The sequence below is a fragment of the Salmo trutta genome, chromosome 16 (assembly GCF_901001165.1).
Source record: "Salmo trutta chromosome 16, fSalTru1.1, whole genome shotgun sequence".
NCBI classification, from domain to species: domain Eukaryota; kingdom Metazoa; phylum Chordata; class Actinopteri; order Salmoniformes; family Salmonidae; genus Salmo; species Salmo trutta.
Window position 1 is genome coordinate 42545845 of NC_042972.1, and position 13191 is coordinate 42559035.

Sequence of the window (13191 nt, forward strand, 5' to 3'; positions counted from 1 at the left end):
CTATTTGACCAAATCTAAGGATTTGGCGGTCTAACACACTGAGATGCACAAATCATATCAAAACCAAATGTTATTTGTCACATGCGCTGATTACAACCGTCAAATGCTTACTTACAAGCCCTTAACCAACAATGCCGTTTTAAGAAAAATAAGAGTTAAGAAAAATATTTACTAAATAAACGAAAGTAAAAAATAAAAGAGCAACAATACAATTACAATAACGAGGCTTTATACAGGGGGGTACCGGTACCGAGTCAATGTGCCGGGGTACAGGTTAGTCGAGGTAATTGAGGTAATATTTACATGTAGGTAGGGGTAAAGTGACTATGCATAGATAATAGATCATAAACAGTGAGTAGCAGCAGCGTAAAAAAAAGGGGGGGGGTCAATGTAAATAGTCCTGGTAGGCATTTGATTAGCGATTCAGCAGTCTTATGACTTGGGGGTAGAAGATGTTAAGAAGCCTTTTAGACCTAGACTTGGCACTCAGGTACCACCTGCCATGCGGTAGCAGAGAGAACAGTCTATGACTAGGGTGGCTGGAGTCTTTGGCAATTTTTAGGGCCTTACTCTGACACCGCCTGGTATAGAGGTCCTGGATGGCAGGAAGCTTGGCCTCAGTGCTGTACTCACTACTCTCTGTAGAGCCTTGCGGTCGGAGGCCGAGCAGTTGCCATACCAGGCGGTGATGCAACCAGTCAGGATGCTCTCGATGGTGCAGCTGTATAACTTTTTGAGGATCTGAGGACCCATGCAAAATCTTTTCAGTCTCTTGAGGTGAAGTTCTGTCTTCAAGTCTCCAGTGTGTGATGAAGTCCCTTCTGTCTATGTAATGTATTACAGGTTATGGACAGGTGCATTCAGGTGGCAGTAGGGGTGGAGTGCATGACTTCCATCCTGGATATGACAGAGTTTGCCTCAACCCATGGGTCCAGTAGCAGAGTTAAATAAATACAGCCAGATGTGAGATGCAGGAGGAGACCACTCTGTAGGCTACTGACCAATTCAAAGCTTACTCCAGGAGGAAGCTTTGCACCGATTAGTAGCATGCAGAGTAATATGAGAAAAGTGCCATTACTGAACTTATGTAGATATTCTAAACAAAGTGTTTTGATAACTTCAAGTGTAACAGTTACAAGTAGAATAAAGCCTACACTTCACATAACACTGTAATGTAACAATGTGCAAATATTATACCTTCATGTATGATGTCCCATATAAGACAGGAGTTCCCCTTGTTGATGGTACCATTCAATTCAATAATAACAAAAGAGGATAAAGGTTAATAGATGTGTCTTGTTTAATTTTTATGTTGAGTGCAAGGTCTCTCCCAGTTCAGATATCCCCGTATTAACCTGTCTTTCAGTCAAAGGACTGCCCATCTGTAGAAAAATGAGGAGGAGTTGATGAGTGATACGTATTGAAAATGTGATATTTCTAAACACTTGTGATGTACTGTCTTATTAGTAATCACCTTTTGTCCCATCTGAAGACAGCTCCAGGCCCCTCTCGTCACAGATGCTGGTCATGAAGGAGTCCGACTTTGGCTCCTATATCTGACCCAGCTCCTATATCACAGAGGGAGGGAGAGAGAGAAAGACTAGCACCATACAGTTATGGAAGACAACAGTAAATACACGGTTGAACATACCAAATCAGAGATCCTGATTCACAAGTGGCTAGCACAGACTGGTTGGCATTACTCACCCAGTCCATTGGCACAGTGGAAGTGGGCACCTTCTTACAACATACAAGACACACATATACACACAGCAGTAGTGGTTAGGGGAATTCCAGGACATATAGTATTTTGACCATTGTGACCAACCAGATTCATGTGTCCTCTATTACTCTGAAGTGGGATTTGGTGTCTGGCCACTGCCCTTCTGTAACAGCTCCTGATATGGTAGGGGGGTTCCCACAACGTTGCTGAACATCAAATCCTCCAGGTTTTGTACGTACACTGTAGCCTGTGAATGGAATAAAATATCATCAATCAATAAACATATAGTGAGAAAAATAGTTTGGAAGTAATGTATATGCTTTTAGAGGGACTGTGTCAACAGAATAGATTCAGGCCGATAACTCTGGCACCATTACTATGCAACCAGCTGTGTACGTTTCTGAATGCTTGCTGATACATTTTGCTATTTTCTGCCAGAGCCATAGCTATATTTGTAGTAGACAAGTACAGTCCTTCATTTATTTTTGCCCTAGAAAATACACATTAAGCATGTGGTTTTGGGTTAGCAAACAAAGCCCCCAAATGCTAGCTAGCTACCTAACTTGCAAGTGCAGGTTATATCTTTGTGCCGAGTTGTCCAGGTAGCTATCTTTGTTCAGGTAGTTGTTAGCAAGGTAGCTAGTTAACGTGAACTTTGCTCATTAACATTTAGTAATTTAGCAGACGCTCTTATCCAGAGTGACTTACAGTTAGTGTATTCATCTTAAGATAGCTAGGTGCAAATATACAGTGGAAGTCAGAAGTTTACATACACCATAGCCAAACACATTTAAACTCAGTTTTTCACTGTTCCTGCAATTTAATCCTAGTACAAATTCCCTGTCTTAGTTCAGTTAGGATCACCATTTTATTTTAAGAATGTGAAATGTCAGAATAATAGTAGAGAGAATGATTTATTTCAGCTTGTATTTCTTTCATCACATTCCCAGTGGGTCAGAAGTTTACATACACTCAATTAGTATTTGGTAGCATTGCCTTTAAATTGTTTAACTTGGGTCAAACGTTTTGGGTAGCCTTCCACAAGCTTCCCATAATAAGTTGGGTAAATTTTGGCTCATTCCTCCTGATAGCTGGTGTAACTGAGTCTGGTTTGTAAGCCTCCTTGCTCGCACACGCTTTTTCAGTTCTGCCGCAGCAAAGCACCCCCACAACATGATGCTGCCACCCCCGTGCTTCACAGTTGGAATGGTGTTCTTCGGCTTGCAAGCATCGCCCTTTTTCCTCCAAACATAATGATGGTTATTATGGCCAAACAGTTCTATTTTTGTTTCATCAGACCAGAGGACATTTCTCAAAAAAGTACAATCTTTGTCCCCATGTGCAGTTGCAAACCATAGGCTGGCTTTTTTATGGTGGTTTTGGTGCAGTGGCTTTTTCCTTGCTGAGCGGTCTTTCAGGTTAGGTCGATATAGGACTCGTTTTACCGTGGATATAGATACCTTTGTACCTGTATCCTCCAGCATCTTCACAAGGTCCTTTGCTGTTGTTCTGGGATTGATCTGCACTTTTCGCACCAAATTACGTTCATCTCTAGGAGACAGACGTCTCCTTCCTGAGCGGTGTAATGGCTGCGTGGTCCCATGGTGTTTATACTTGCGTACTATTGTTTGTACAGATGAGCGTGGTACTTTCAGGCATTTGGAAATTGCTCCCAAGGATGAACCAGACTTGTGGAGGTCTACAATTTTTGGTTCTGAGGTATTGGTTGATTTCTTTTGATTTTCCCATGATGTCAAGCAAAGAGGCACTGAGTTTGAAGGTAGGCCTTGAAATACATCCACAGGTACACCTCCAGTTGACTCAAATTATGTCAATTCGCCTATCAGAAGCTTTGAAAGCCATGACATCATTTTCTGGAATTTTCCAAGCTGTTTAAAGGCACAGTCAACTTAGTGTATGTACACTTCTGACCCACTGGAATTGTGATACAGTGAATTATAAGTGAAATAATCTGTCTGTTAACAATTGTTGGAAAAATTACTTGTGTCATGCACAAAGTAGATGTCCTAACCGACAACTAAAATACCACAATTCAATTTTCTCAAACATACAACTATTTTACACCATTTCAAAGATAAACCTCTCCTGAATCCAACCACATTGTCCGATTTCAAAAAGGCTTTACAGCGAAAACAAAACATTAGATCATGTTAGGATACCACCACAGCAAAAAAACAACAACACAGCCATTTACCTAGCAAAGACAGCCATTTTCCAAGCATGGGTAGCCGTCCAAAAGCACAAAACCAGCTAAAATTATGCACTAACCTTTGACGATCTTCATCAGATGACACTCCTAGGACATTATGTTAGACAATACATGCATTTTTTTGTTCCATCAAGTTCATATTTATATTAAAAAAAAAAACATTTTAGATTGGCGCGTGACGTTCAGAAAATGTATTCCCACCAAAAACTTTCGTGAATTTACAAAAATACTCATCATAAACGTTGACAAAATACATAACAATTATTTTAAGAATTATAGATACAGTACTCTTTTATGCACCCGCTGTGTCAGATTTCAAAATAACTTTACGTAGAAAGCACATTGTTCAATATTCTGAGTATTGAGCCCCAAGCTATTCAGTTAGCCGTCCAGCCATGGCATCCACAAAATGCTGAAATATGTTACAAATATTATCTTACCTTTGCTGATCTTCGGCTGAATGCACTCGGAAGGTCTCCCACTTCCACAAGAAATGTTCATTTGTTCGATAAAGTCCATCATTTATGTCGAAATAAATCAGTTTTGATGGCGCGTCCAGATCACCATTCCAAAATGCATCTATCCACCGTCGACAAAAAGTTATAAAGTTCCCTCAGCGTTTGTAGAAACATGTCAAACCATGTTCACAATCAATCTGTAGGGTGTTATTATCGTAGAATTTCGATAATATTCCAACCGGACAATAGCAGCTTCATTACAAAAGAAAAAGAAAAATGGCTAATCCTTCGTGAGCGCGCGCGAGGTAAGGCAACGACACCGGGTCGACCACATACTCTACCGGGTATTATTCAATCAAATTGTATTCTAGAAACCTCAAACGAGGTTCTAATGACTGTTGACATCTAGTGGAAGCCTTAGGAAGTGCAATATGACATCACAGACACTGTAGTTTAGACAGAATATCATTTGACATGACTACAGCCATCTGAGGTCAAACTTCCTGGTTTGATTTTTCTCAGGTTTTTGCCTGCCATATGAGTTCTGTTATACTAATAATATGCATATCCTAGCTTCTGAGTCTGAGTAGGAGGCAGTTTAATTTGGGTACGTTTTTCATCCGGCCGTGAAAATACTGCCCCCTATAGTGAAGAGGTTAACACAAAATTTGTGGAGTGGTTGAAAAATGAGTTTTAATGACTCCAACATAAGTGTATGTAAACTTCCGACTTCAAATGTACATATCACAGTCATAATAAGTACATGTTTCCTGAATAAAGTAGCTATCAGCAAAGTCAGAGCTAGTAAGGTGGGGTAAAAAGTCAAGTGCGAGTAATTTGGCGGGGGGAGGGGGGTGCAAGGGATGCTGTGGGATTATTTAAGATACTCTTTAAAGAAGCAGGGTTTTAGATGTTTAATTAGGTTTCTCCAAGCTCTAATGCTACTGATGGTCATTAGTAGCCTACCAAACATGCTAACTGCCTGGTACTCAGCACTCTATTGTCCCTCTAATCACTCTGATATCAATGCAAATGTAAATGAAAATCTGAACAAACACTTCTGTTGTGCATCATTTCTATAGGAAGTGCAATTGCGTAAGAAAACAGAGTGATGGCCTCTATTAAAAAAAGAATCCCATCAGCGTTCTATAGTCCAGGCCTACTATATTAATTTCTCAACTTTACTAATATTAAGCACATTGCTTCTCTTTATAACAGGAGTATAGCCTACCTGGCTGGCATGAAAATGAACCATGGGAAAAGCATCGTCCATTCGTTATTTAAGTGCATAGATTACATGTATTTTTGCCCGTTTCGAGACAGGCGCATGAAAATGGTCCATTCTAAATCAAAACAAATTTCACACATATATTATTTAGTATATGTAAAGACAAGATTAAATCAAGAATAGTCTGATGGGTGACAATATTAGCCTATCACTTGTGAATGATGCCCAGCTTGTGTGCAGTAAGCCAAGAAACAGCGCATGCCTTTTTTTGCGACTTTTTTAAAATCATAGTCTCACACCTCATGTAGCCTAGCCCATAGACCTGTATGTTTTTTCAAATTTTTTATTGTATTTTTATTATTCTAATTTTTTTTACCCCATTGCCGCGATGGAACAAGTTACAGTCTTGTCCCATCGCTTCAACTCCGTTACGGACTCAGGAGAGGTGAAGGTCGAGAGCCATGCGTCCTCCGAAACACGACCCCGCCAAGCCGCACTGCTTCTTGGTACACTGCTCACTTAATCCGGAAGCCAGCCACACAAATGCGTCAGGGGGAAACACTGTACACCTGTGTCGGAGGAAACACCGTACAACTGGCATCAAAGTCAGCGTGCATGTGCCCGGCCAGCCACAAGGAGTCGCTCGAGCGCGATGGGAAAAGGACATTCTGGCCGGCCAAACCCTCCCCTAACCTGGACGACGATGGGCCAATAGTGCACCGCCTCATGGGTCTCCTAGTCATGGCTGGCTGCAACACAACCTGGGACTGAACCCGGGTCTGTAGTGACGGCTCTAGCACTGCGCTGCACCACTCGGGAGACCCAGGCGTATATGTTTTAATAAGGTTTGTATCACAACTAAAGTTGCCAAATAACTTCTTAAAATTAAGCACATTAATCCACTTTACAACGGGTGTAGAGCCTAACTGGCATACGTACACAGCGCACGAGTTTAAACTTTGGGAAAGATAATTTTCAGCATAAAAATGCACCTTTGTAATAAAAGCATTACATGCATAATCACATTTGTGGTCACTTTTGAGAATGTTTTTATTTTCCCGCTAATTGGTTGCATTTGGGAACATTTGCGCTTATAGCCTACTGCCATGTGCGCATTGCTGCGCTTATAATGTTTAGAAATAGCCTAGTAGTTTATCAACATTTTAAACTAAACATTCTGATCTGTTGCGTCAGCCTCATTGCTTAAAAATGTTTTTTTGATGCTAATGGTTGCATTAATTTAGAATCTATCGCATCCCACAACTGTCCCAGACTATGTTTGAAATATTTTTTCCCGCACAGAATAGAATAGGTAAACTTTTATACTATGGGGGATAGTAGATTGACATAGGCTAGTGCTTTTGCTGTTCGTTAAGCCTATTCATCTTCATCTGCAGTAGTTTATGTGTCGGGGGGCTAGGGTCAGTCTGTTATATCTCGAGTATTTCTCCTGTCTTATCCGGTGTCCTGTGTGAGTTTAAGTACGCTCTCTCTAATTCTTTCTTTCTTTCTCTCGGAGGACCTGAGCACTAGGACCATGCCTCTGGACTACCTGGCCTGATGACTCCTTGCTGTTCCCAGTCTACCTGGTTGTGCTACTTCTCCAGTTTAAACTGTTCTGCCTATGGAACCCTGACCTGTTCACCGGACATGCTACCTGTCCCAGACCTGCTGTTTTCAACTCTCTAGAGACAGCAGGAGCGGTAGAGATACTCTGAATGATTGGCTATGAAAAGCCAACTGACATTTACTCCTGAGGTTATATTCATCCCAAGGGCACGACGGCCACTGGCCACAAAAGGCATGGATTGTTTGGGGAGGCATTATGGCCATACAAATGGGATGCCACCAGGAAATTCGAGGAATTATCAAGTGCTTGTCAAATTGTTAATGAGAGACTGAGAGACTGATGAAGTGTGTGGAGCCTGCGCAAAAACAAAGCAGAGCTCATGCCTTTTATGCAACTTGTTTGTTATGATCATTAGAGTTGCATCATACAGTCTTAGAATGTATTACAAATCAAAGCATATAGCCCAATGTTTGTATCACAACTAAAGTTGTATAAATAACTCTAAATTAAGCATATAGGAGGACCTGTTTCTTTGTTAACCGCTCAACATAGAGTAGCCGCATGTGCAGACTCCCTCAAATCGTTTGGAGAAAATATCCTTTCTATTTTATTCAGCTATGTTCAATTGTATTCGTCATACTATAAAATAAGATAAAATAATGCCACGGAATTCTAAGCAAATCTTATCTGCTAATTGAACTAGTGTAGCCCATAGCCAGATCAGGGACTAACATAAGGACAACTCAGAGTATGCTATTCTGTTCTTCTGAAATATACTATATTTTCTTCATATCATGTTTCTTCAGACCTGTCTAAAATAAATAATGTATTTATTGTGATGGTGTAGGCTATATTACATGGATTTATTAGACTTTTTAAAATGTAGATGTTCCAAAGGTCTGCATTAGTGGCTGTAGGCTATGCATGGAAGACAGGAGATGCTAAATGTGTTTATGTTAATTAACAGTAAATTACCATGAGACCAGCAGTTATTTGCATGAATATCACCAGCTGACCAAATTTTATGACCGCCACAGCCCTAGCAGAGACTCTGCTGTCCCAGCTTCAGAAGACAGTTGGTTCCACCATTGGGGTGCCAGGGCAGAGAAGAGCTTGGACTGGGCTGAGCGGGAGCTGCCCTGCCATAGGGGTAGGAGGGCCAAAAGACCAGAGTTGGCAGAACGGACTGTTTGGTTTGGGGTGTAGCATTTAAATATAGCCTGACGGTAGAGAGGCAGTTACAATTTTTTATTTATTTTTTATTTCACCTTTATTTAACCAGGTAGGCCAGTTGAGAACACGTTCTCATTTACAACTTCGACCTGGCCAAGGTAAAGCAAAGCAGTGCGACACAAACAACACAGAGTTACACATGGGATAAAGAAACATACAGTCAATAACACAAAATAAAAATATACAGTGTGTGCAAATGTAGTAAGATTAGGGGGGTAAGGCAATAAATAGGCTATAATGGCGGAATGATTACAATTTAGCAATTAAACACTGGAGTGATAGATGTGCAGAAGATGAATGTGCAAGTAGAGATACTGCGGTGCAAAGGAGCAAAAATCAAAAACAATATGGGGATGAGGTAGTTGGGTGGGCTAATAACAGATGAGCTGTGTACAGGTGCAATGATGGGTACGCTGCTCTGACAGCTGATGCTTAAAGTTAGTGAGGAAGATATAAGACTCCAGCTTCAGTGATTTTTGCAATTCGTTCCAGTCATTGGCAGAATAGAACTATAAGGAAAGGTGGCCAACGGATGAGTTGGCTTTGGGGATGACCAGTGAAATATACCTGCTGGAGCGCGTGCTACAGGTGGGTGCTGCTATGCTGACCAGTGAGCTGAGATAAGGCGGGGATTTACCTAGCGAAGACTTAAAGATGACCTGGAGCCAGTGGGTTTGGCGACGAATATGTAGTGAGGGCCAGCCAATGAGAGCAAACAGGTCGCAGTGGTGGGTAATATATGGGGCTTTGGTGACAAAACCGATGGCACTGTGATAGATTACATCCAATTTGCTGAGTAGTGTTGGAGGCTATTTTGTAAATTACATCGTTGAAGTCAAGGTAGGATAGTCAGTTTTAAGAGGGTGTTTGGCAGCATGAGTGGAGGATGTTTTGTTGCGAAGTAGGAAACCGATTCTAGATTAAATGTTGGATTGGAGATGCTTAATGTGAGTCTGGAAGGAGAGTTTACAGTCTAACCAAACACCTAGGTATTTGTAGTTGTCCACATATTCTAAGTCAGAACCGTCCAGGATAGTGATGCTAGACGGGCAGGCGGGCAGGTGCAGGCAGCGATTGGTTGAAGAGCATGCATTTAGTTTTACTTGCATTTAAAAGCAGTTGGAGGCCACGGAAGGAGTGTTGTATGGCATTGAAGCTCGTCTGGAGGTTTGTTAACACAGTGTTTAAAGAAGGGCCAGAAGTATACAGAATGGTGTTGTCTGCGTAGATGTGGATCAGAGAATCACCAGGAGCAAGAGCGACATCATTGATGTATACAGAGAAAAAAGTCGGCCCAAGAATTGAACCCTGTGGCACCCCCATAAAGACTGCCAGAGGTCCGGACAACAGGCCTTCCGATTTGACACAGAGAACTCTATCTGAGAAGTAGTTGGGGAATCAGGCATTTGAGAAACCAAGGTTGTTGAGTCATTTGAGAAACCAAGGCTGTTGGTTTCTCAGAATCAGTCATTTGAGAAACCAAGGCTGTTGAGTCTGCAGATCAGAATGCGGTGATTGAGTCGAAAGCCTTGGCCAGGTCGATGAAGATGGCTGCACAGTATTTTATTTTATCGATGCCGGTTATGATATCGTTTAGGACCTTGAGCGTGGCTGAGGTGCACCCATGGCCCGCTCGGAAAGCAGATTGCATAGCAGAGAAGGTACAGTGGGATTAGAAATGGTCGGTGATCTGTTTGTTAACTTGGCTTTCGAAGACTTTAGAAAGGCAGGGTAGGATAGATATAGGTCTGTAACAGTTTGGGTCTAGAGTGTCTCCCCCTTTGAAGAGGGGATGACTGTGGCAGCTTTCCAATCTTTAGGGATCTCAGAGAATACGAAAGAGATGTTGAATAGGCTAGTAATAGAGGTTGCAACAATTGCGGCAGATAATTTTAGAAAGAGAAGGTCCAGATTGTCTAGCCCAGCTAATTTGTAGGGGTCCAGATTTTGCAGCTCCTTTAGAACATCTGCTATCTGGATTTGGGTGAAGGAGAAATGGGGGAGGCTTTGACAAGTTGCTGTGGGGGTAGGGTTATCCAGGTGGAAAGCATGGCAGCTGTAGAAAAATGCGTGTTGAAATTCTCGATTATCGTAGATTTATTGGTGGTGACAGTGTTTCCTAGCCTCAGTGCAGTGGGCAGCTGGGAGGAGGTGCTCTTATTCTCCATGGACTTTTACAGTGTCCCAGAACTTTTTGGAGTTTGTACTACGGGATGCAAATTTCTGTTTTAAAAAGCTAGCCTTTGCTTTCCTAACTGCCTGTGTATATTGGTTCCTAACTTCCCTGAAAAGTTGCATATCGTGGGGGCTATTCAATGCTAATGCAGTAAGCCACAGGATGTTTTTGTGCTGGTCAAGGGCAGTCAAGTCTGGAGTGAACCAAGGGCTATATCTGTTCTTAGTTCTACATTTTTTTAATGGGGCTTGCTTATTTAAGATGGTGAGGAAAGCACTTTTAAAGAATAACCAGGCATCCTCTACTGATGGGATGTGGTCAATACCTTCCAGGATACCCGGTCCAGGTCAATTAGAATGGCCTGCTCGCTGAAATGTTTTGGGAGCGTTTGACAGTGATGAGGGGTGGTCATTTGACCGCGGACCCAGTACGGACGCAGGCAATGTGGCAGTGATTGCTGAGATCCTGGTTGAAGACAGCAGAGGCGTATTTAGAGGGGAGGTTGGTCAGGATGATATCTATGAGGGTGCCCGTGTTTATGGATTTAGTGTTGTACCTGGTAGGTTCCTTGATAATTTCTTTGAGCTTGAGGGCATCTAGCTTAGATTGTAGGATGGCCGGGGTGTTAAGCATATCCCAGTTTAGGTCACCTAACAGTATAAACTCTGAAGATAAATGGGGGGCAATTCATTCACATATGGTGTCCAGGGCACAGCTGGGGGCTGAGGGGGGTCTATTACAAGTGGCAACAGTGAGAGACTTATTTCTGGAAAGGTGGATTTTTAAAAGTAGAAGCTTGAACTGTTTGGCACAGACCTGGATAACATGGCAGAACTCTGCAGGTTATCTCTGCAGTAAATTGCAACTCCACCCCCTTTGGCAGTTCTATCTTGGCGGAAAATGTTGTAGTTGTGGAAATTTCTGAATTTTTGGTGGCCTTCCTAAGCCAGGATTCAGACACGGTTAGGACATCAAGGTTGACGGAATGTGCTAAAGCAGTGAATAAAACAAACTTAGGGAGGAGGCTTCTGATGTTAACATGAGTGAAACCAAGGCTTTTACGGTTACAGAAGTCAATAAAATATAGCTCCTGGGGAATAGGAGTGGAACTGGGGGCTACAGGGCCTGGGTTAACCTCTACATCACCAGAGGAACAGAGCAGGATCCGGAGGCAAGTACCATGGTCTTGTAGTGCATGCGAGCTTCGACTGGGAGACTGTGGGGTGTGCGGAGGAGTGGGGTGACATCAGAGAACTTGGGAAGGTTGAACAGCAGGCGTGCTGCAGCGTTCTGAATACGTTTTAAGGCTTTGATGGCACAAGTGGGGAGCCCAGCCAACAGCGAGTTGCAGTTGTCCAATTGGTAAATTACCTGGATTAGGACCTGTGCTGCTTCCTGTGTGATGTAGGGTTGTACTCTATGGATGTTGTAGAGCATGAACCTACAGGAGCGAGTCACTGCTTTAATGTTTGCAGTGAACGACAAGGTGTTCAGAGTCATGCCAAGGTAGGGGGATACCGTGGATGGAGAGGTCTTGGAGCGGGCAGGCAGGCGTTCTCCGGTGTTGAGTTTGAGGTGGTGGGCCGACATCCAGCTGATATATCTGCCAGGCACGCAGAGACACGTGTTGCCACATGGGTGTCAGAAGGGGGGGATAAAAGTAGTTTAGTGTCATACGGATGGCAATAATAGGAGAGACCATGTGAGGATATGAGGGCGCTGAGTGACTAACGGTATAGAGAGATGAGGAGAGGGCCTAGAATTGAGAGAGAGAGAGAGAGAGAGAGAGCGAGAGAGGTAGTCAGAGACAGCACGCTCAAGTGTTTTGGAAAGAAAAGAAAGAAGAGATACCGGTCTGTAGTTTGATGTCAGAGGAGTCGAGTGTTGGTTTCTTGAGGAGGGGAGCAACTCTGGCTGTTTTGAAGTCAGAGGGGATGTAGCCAGTGGTCAGGGATGAGTAGATGAGGGAGGTGAGGAATGGGAGAAGGTCTCCAGAGATGGTCTTGAGAAAGGAGGTAGGGATGGGGTCAAGCGGGCGACCAGATCTCACTAGTCGCAGGATTTCATTTGGAGAGAGAGGAGAGAAAGAGGTCAAGAGAACAGTAATTAATTCCTGGCCATCCGGCAGTATTGTTGAAGTGCATTGGAAGTTTGCACCAACTTTATGGAAGCCCATTTCCACTCCTATTTGCCAAGCAAAATGTGCATGCGTTGCACCCATATGCAGACTTGACAACATATGTCCATATGGCAGCAAGGAGCGGACCACAACGTGTTGCCTCTGAGCAATTGGGCATCATTGGCAAAAGTGGGCATTTAAGTAATTCATACCCAACCCTCCAGTAAGGTGTGACGAACTCACTTACAAAACTCTCTTTTGGACAAGACTGACTTGATTACCAAAATTATCGTACTTACACTTCGTAGTCAATTTTGACAATCAAATTAATGTTTCTGACTCATATCGATTCCACACCGTGGTGTAAAGTACTTAGGTAAAAATACTTTAAAGTACTACTTAAGTAGTTTTTTGGGGGTATCTGTACTTTATATTTTATACTTCACTACATTCC

At 42.6% G+C, this 13191-nt stretch overlaps 1 long non-coding RNA gene across 1 annotated transcript; it reads right to left on the reverse strand.

Annotated features, from left to right (window-relative positions):
- Window positions 1-1278: 1278 nt before the first annotated feature.
- LOC115149876 (uncharacterized) lies at window positions 1279-1952 on the reverse strand. Its single transcript, XR_003866989.1, has 2 exons — window positions 1475-1952; window positions 1279-1382 (listed from the first exon to the last, which is right to left on the reverse strand). It is a non-coding gene; the product is annotated as an uncharacterized LOC115149876 (long non-coding RNA).
- Between the last annotated feature and the right edge of the window lie 11239 nt (window positions 1953-13191).